The sequence below is a fragment of the Chrysemys picta genome, unplaced genomic scaffold (assembly GCF_011386835.1).
Source record: "Chrysemys picta bellii isolate R12L10 unplaced genomic scaffold, ASM1138683v2 scaf786, whole genome shotgun sequence".
Lineage (NCBI taxonomy): Eukaryota > Metazoa > Chordata > Testudines > Emydidae > Chrysemys > Chrysemys picta.
In genome coordinates, this window is record NW_027053493.1 from 7501 (window position 1) to 12500 (window position 5000).

General features: G+C 70.7%; 1 non-coding gene across 1 annotated transcript; it reads right to left on the reverse strand.

Moving 5' to 3' along the window:
- Positions 1–2257: 2257 nt before the first annotated feature.
- LOC135979353 (5S ribosomal RNA) lies at positions 2258–2376 on the reverse strand. Its single transcript, XR_010596680.1, has one exon. It is a non-coding gene; the product is annotated as a 5S ribosomal RNA (ribosomal RNA).
- Between the last annotated feature and the right edge of the window lie 2624 nt (positions 2377–5000).

Genomic DNA, 5000 nt, shown 5'->3' on the forward strand with positions numbered 1-5000 from the left:
GTTTGCTTTCCGGCCACCAGGTCAACCCATTGGATTCGACGGGTTGACCTGGCGACCGGTTTGCTTTCCGGCCACCAGGTCAACCCATTGGATTCGACGGGTTGACCTGGTGGCCGGTTTGCTTTCCGGACCGGATGTCACCCCACTCCCAGGGCAGCGCGGCAGTGGTGCTGAGGACCGCAGAGGGGGGGCTTAATAGTCGAGAGGGAGCAGGTCCGGGGGAGGCTTAATAGTCGTCCCCCGAGGACTCCGGGGGCCAGGCTTAATAGTCGTCCCCCCCCCCCCCCCCCCCGGGCGCTCCAGGGGGGAAAGCTTAATAGTCCTCCCCCGAGGACTCCGGGGGCAGGCTTAACAGTCGTCCGCCCCGGGCGCTCCAGCGGGAAAGCTTAATAGTCCTCCCCTGACAGTGTGTGTGTGTGTGGGAGGGAGGCTTAGCAGTCTTGCCCCGGGTGGTCCGGTGGGGGAGGCTTAGCAGTCATCCCCCGAGGACTCCGGGGGCAGGCTTAATAGTGGTTCCAGGGGAGGCTTAATAGTCTTCCCCCGGGCAGTCCGGGAGAGGCTTAATCGTCATCCCCCGACAGTGTGTGTGTGTGTGTGTGGGGGGGAGGCTTAGCAGTCTTCCCCCAGGCTGGGTGGGGGCCTGGCGGGAGGCGTCGCAGTCTTCCCCCGGGCGGTCCGGTGGGGGAGGCTTAGCAGTCGTCCCCAGGGCGGTCCGGGGGTGGGGTGGGGTGGGGGGCCTCACAGTCGTCCCTCGGAGAGCCGGGTCGGCGGCAGTGGTGGGTTTACGTCCAGCCTCCGGAGGGTGCGCGTCCTCGGAGGCGATGCAGGCGCCGCAGAGAGGCAGCCTCCGAGGCAGGGAGCGGAGCACCGAGGCTGGGGAGAGGGGAGCAGGAGCCGGGGGCTGGGGGTGGGGGTGGGGGGCGTTCAGGACAACCGGTCAAGCCCCGGGAAGCAGCTGTCAAATGTTCCAAGTCCCCACTCGGCCACCAGGTCCACCCCAGTCTAGCAATGGGGTTGACCTGGCTGACGGCCGGTTAGTATCAAGGTAAACTCACCGTCGTCCACAGGAGGGCAGCTCTCAGGCCGGCCGGCTGCGGCTGACTCTGGGGCGGCGCCCGGTCCCGGCAGCGAGGGGCGGGGGGCGCGGAGCGAGACGGGGCTAACCGGGGGGGGGGGGGCGCCTCCTGCGACTTTGGGGGCCGCGGGTCGTCAGTGGCGTGCAGGCCGGGCCTCTCCCGGGGGATTCGGGGGGGGCGGTCCTGCGGGCCGGGCGCAGGGGGCTCGGGCGAGCCCGGGCCGGTCCGCCCCGGGGCCGGGGTCTCCGCCTGCGGCTCAGGGGGGCGCGGGTCGTCGGGGGAGGAAGCCCGGGGGAGCTGCACACCGGCCCGCCAGGCCAGGCCTGGCCTGGATGGCCGCGGGGGGATTCGGGGCGGTCCCGCGGGCCGGGGGGCCGGGCGCAGGGGAGGCGGGGGGTCCGAGCGAGTCCGTCCCGGGCCCGGGGCCTCCCCCTGCGGCTTTGGGGTCCGTGGGTCCCCGCTGGCGGAAGCCACTGGGAGCTGGACACCCGCCGTCCGTCCCGCCTGGCCAGGCCTGGCCTGGGTGGCCGCGGGGGGATTCGGGGGCGGTCCCGCGGGCCGGCGGCCGGGCGCAGGGGAGGCGGGGGGTCCGAGCGAGTCGGTCCCGGGCCTGGGGTCTCCCCCTGCGGCTTTGGGGTCCGTGGGTCCCCGCTGGAGGAAGCCGCTGGGCGCTGGACACCCGCCGTCCGTCCCGCCTGGCCAGGCCTGGCCTGGGTGGCCGCGGGGGGATTCGGGGCGGTCCCGCGGGCCGGCGGCCGGGCGCAGGGGGTCCGAGCGAGTCCGTCCCAGGCCCGGGGCCTCCCCCTGCGGCTTTGGGGTCCGTGGGTCCCCGCTGGAGGAAGCCGCTGGGCGCTGGACACCCGCCGTCCGTCCCGCCTGGCCAGGCCTGGCCTGGGTGGCCGCGGGGGGGGATTCGGGGCGGACCTGCGGGCCGGCGGCCGGGAGGGTCCGGGCCAGTCCGCCCCATGCCCGGCGTCTCCCCCAGCGGCTTCGGTGGCCCCGGGGGGGGTCCTCCGCGGAGGAAGCCGGGTGGGTGGGGAGCCGGACCCCAGGCGCCCAGACCCGTGACCTGCGGCCGCGACCTCCGACTCGGCAGGAGCGACGAGGGGCTTTCCGGCCCGTCCCCCCCCTCTCCTTCCCCCCCAGAAAAGGAGAGAGAGCTGACTCGGACCGGGAAAAGCTGCCTACGGCACCTGGGATTCCCAGGCGGTCACCCATCCAAGTACTAGCCAGGCCCGGGACGGTTTACCTTCCGAGATCGGACGGGATCGGGGGCGTTCGGTCCGGTATGGCCGTAGGCACCCGGCCCCGCGCCTCCTCGCCCGCTTTCCCCTGCCGACGCCCGGGCCTGCCGCACGGTGAGCCCCGGTCGGACTGCCCCCCCCCCTGCGGCAGGGCCCCCGTCTCTCGCGGGCCCGGTCCTTTTTTCCTTTTCGAGCTCCGGGGCCCGGGCTGGCCGCCAGAGCCCCTCCGCCCGCCCTCCCCGGCGTCGGGGAAAATACTGTCCCGGACTTCCAGTGCGCCCGATCCTGTCAGCCGGGGGGTGGGGAGGGGCAGTCCCTCGCTGCGGCCGGGGAGGGTGAGCCCAGGGCGGCTTGCCTGCCGTGCGAGGCCCCTCTCGGCCACCAGGTCAACCCCGAGTCGAAAGGGCTGAAAAATTTTCAGAGTCCCCTCCCGGGCACCAGGTCAACCCGTGGAATCGGACGGGTTCACCTGCTGGCCGGTTCGCTTCCCGGCCACCAGGTCAACCCCTAGGTTGCCGACCGGCCTACCCAGTGGCCGGTTTGCTTTCCGGCCACCAGGTCAACCCCTAGGGGTTTTAACGGGGGCACGCCCGGTGGCCTCTTTCCCGTCCGGTCACCAGGTCAACCCGGATCTCCCTCCTTCCCTGGGCGTCCCCTCCTCGGAGGCGTCAGGTTCCATTTCCCCCCCCCCCCCCCAGACTTCCAGGGGCCCGATCCAGTCGGCCGGGAGGCAGTCCCTCGCTGCGGCCGGGGAGGGTGAGCCCAGGGCGGCCTGGTCCATGTCTCTAGTGGGCCCGATCCTTTTTTTTTTTTTCGAGCTCCGGGGCCAGGCCCGCCCGGGCAGCCCTCCTCGGAGGCGTGGGGCGATTCCCCCCCCCCCCCAGACTTCCAGGGGCCCGATCCTGTCGGCCGGGAGGCAGTCCCTCGCTGCGGCCGGGGAGGGTCAGCCCAGGGCGGCTTGCCTGCCGTGCGAGTCCCCTCTCGGCCACCAGGTCAACCGCGAGTCGAAAGGGCTGAAAAATTTTCAGAGTCCCCTCCCGGGCACCAGGTCAACCCGTGGAATCGAACGGGTTCACCTGCTGGCCGGTTCGCTTCCCGGCCACCAGGTCAACCCGTGGAATCGGACGGGTTCACCGGCTGGCCGGTTCGCTTTCCGGCCACCAGGTCAACCCCTAGGTTTTAAGGGGGGGACGCCCGGTGGCCTCTTTCCCGTCCGGTCACCAGGTCAACCCGGATCTCCCTCCTTCCCTGGGCGCCCCCTCCTCGGAGGCGTCAGGTTCCATTCTTTTTTCCAGACTTCCAGGGGCCCGATCCAGTCGGCCGGGTGGCAGTCCCTCGCTGCGGCCGGGGAGGGTGAGCCCAGGGCGGCTTGCCTGCCGTGCGAGTCCCCTCTCGGCCACCAGGTCAACCCCGAGTCGAAAGGGCTGAAAAATTTTCAGAGTCCCCTCCCGGGCACCAGGTCAACCCGTGGAATCGAACGGGTTCACCTGCTGGCCGGTTCGCTTCCCGGCCACCAGGTCAACCCGTGGAATCGGACGGGTTCACCGGCTGGCCGGTTCGCTTTCCGGCCACCAGGTCAACCCCTAGGTTTTAAGGGGGGGGGGACGCCCGGTGGCCTCTTTCCCGTCCGGTCAGCAGGTCAACCCGGATCTCCCTCCTTCCCTGGGTGCCCCCTCCTCGGAGGCGTCAGGTTCCATTCTTTTTTCCAGACTTCCAGGGGCCCGATCCAGTCGGCCGGGTGGCAGTCCCTCGCTGCGGCCGGGGAGGGTGAGCCCAGGGCGGCTTGCCTGCCGTGCGAGTCCCCTCTCGGCCACCAGGTCAACCCCGAGTCGAAAGGGCTGAAAAATTTTCAGAGTCCCCTCCCGGGCACCAGGTCAACCCGTGGAATCGAACGGGTTCACCTGCTGGCCGGTTCGCTTCCCGGGCACCAGGTCAACCCGTGGAATCGAACGGGTTCACCTGCTGGCCGGTTCGCTTCCCGGGCACCAGGTCAACCCGTGGAATCGAACGGGTTCACCTGCTGGCCGGTTCGCTTCCCGGGCACCAGGTCAACCCGTGGAATCGAACGGGTTCACCTGCTGGCCGGTTCGCTTTCCGGCCACCAGGTCAACCCCTAGGTTTTAAGGGGGGGGGGACGCCCGGTGGCCTCTTTCCCGTCCGGTCAGCAGGTCAACCCGGATCTCCCTCCTTCCCTGGGCGCCCCCTCCTCGGAGGCGTCAGGTTCCATTCTTTTTTCCAGACTTCCAGGGGCCCGATCCAGTCGACCGGGAGGCAGTCCCTCGCTGCGGCCGGGGAGGGTGAGCCCAGGGCGGCTTGCCTGCCGTGCGAGTCCCCTCTCGGCCACCAGGTCAACCCCGAGTCGAAAGGGCTGAAAAATTTTCAGAGTCCCCTCCCGGGCACCAGGTCAACCCGTGGAATCGAACGGGTTCACCTGCTGGCCGGTTCGCTTCCCGGGCACCAGGTCAACCCGTGGAATCGAACGGGTTCACCTGCTGGCCGGTTCGCTTCCCGGGCACCAGGTCAACCCGTGGAATCGAACGGGTTCACCTGCTGGCCGGTTCGCTTTCCGGCCACCAGGTCAACCCCTAGGTTTTAAGGGGGGGGACGCCCGGTGGCCTCTTTCCCGTCCGGTCAGCAGGTCAACCCGGATCTCCCTCCTTCCCTGGGCGCCCCCTCCTCG